The sequence below is a fragment of the Chinchilla lanigera genome, unplaced genomic scaffold (genome assembly GCF_000276665.1).
Source record: "Chinchilla lanigera isolate Chin_1 unplaced genomic scaffold, ChiLan1.0 scaffold00084, whole genome shotgun sequence".
NCBI lineage: Eukaryota > Metazoa > Chordata > Mammalia > Rodentia > Chinchillidae > Chinchilla > Chinchilla lanigera.
Window position 1 is genome coordinate 8556896 of NW_004955485.1, and position 1588 is coordinate 8558483.

Consider the following 1588-nt stretch of genomic DNA (forward strand, 5'->3'; position numbering starts at 1 on the left):
CTCACGACCTTGCACTTACTAGGCAGGCACTGTGCCACTGAGCTAAATCCCCAGCCCCTGGAGCATATATGTTAATCACTGTTATCTCTTCTTGTTGGATTTTCCTCTTAACCAGTATGTAGTGATCTACTTTGTTTTGATAAGTTTTGGCTTGAAATCCACTTTGTTTGAATATAGGTTACCTACACCTGCTTTTTCTTTTTTTTTTTTTTCATGAAATATTGTTTTATCATTCTTCACTTTTAGTCTATGAGCTTCTTTTTAGGTTAAATGTGTTTCTTGTATACAGCACATTGTTGGATTTTGTTTCTTGATCCATTCTGTAAGTCTGTATCTCTTGATTGGGGAATTGAAACTATCCACATTGAGAGTTATTAGTGATAGGTATCCACTTATTCCTGTCATTGCCTTATTTTCCTGTTGTTGATTCTCTATTTTTCCCTTCTACTTAGCTGCTTACCATACCTGGTGTATTCATTAAATTAGACCTTTTGTCATTGTCAGTGTCACTTCTCTTTCTAGGATACCCTTCAGAAGTTTTTTGAGTGGTGGTCATGAATTTCTTTAGGTGCTCTTTATCATGAAACAATCTTATTTCTCCATCAGTTTTGAAAGGTAGTTTTACAAGATACATCAGCCTGGGTTGGGAATTGTTTTAGAGCTGGAACACTGCACTCCAAGTGCTCCTGACATCTAAGGTTTCTGTTGAGAAGTCTCCTGTAATTCTAGTGGATTTACCTTATAAATGATTCATCATTTTTCTCTAACCATTTTTAAAGTTCTGTTCTTGTGTTGGATTTCTAGGATTTTGACTACAGGGTCTCGCTATACAGTTCAGGCTGGTCTTGAGCTCACTTTGTAGCCCAGGCTGGTCTCGAACTCACAACGATCCTCCTGCCTCAGCTTCCCGAGTGCTGGGATTGCAGGCGTGTGCCACCATGCCCAGCGTGAAGTTCACTTTTGATCATGGGTATATGAGATTCTATTTGCCTTACTTGTCTGTATGTTAAATTCTTTCCCCTTACTTGGAAAGTTGTCTGCTATTATTTCAGTTTTTAAAAATTTATTCTGTCTTTTGATTTTTCATTAATTCCAATTAATATTAGACTAGTTTTCTTTGTGTCATTAGGAGCTGTTGGATGTATTTTTCATGGTGTCTTATTTTTAGTTTCTCTCATTAATTGCACTGAAAACAGTCCAGTTCTGAAACTGTATCTTCACGTTGGATTCTTCTGCTGCCCAAACTTTTGATAGAATTTTTAACTTCCTGAATTTCTATTTGGAGACTTTTTATGGAGTCTGATTCTTTTCTGTGCTTGTCATTCCTGTTTGGCATCATTTTGTTTAGCTCTGCTAGATTTTTATTAATGTCTTCTGTAGATGAGCTGAGCATTTTGTTTCCTTGGCCTAATATCTTATTACTTATATCCTCCGGTGATGTGTGAAATGCTTATTGATCTATTTTTTTGTATCACCCCAATATCATTTTGAATCATTTGGTTTTGTGGCTTTTGGTTTCCTTCCTTTGGATCAGCTTTAGGGAAGTTGGGAGATTTTGGCAGCATTTTTTTTTTTTTTTTTTTTTTTT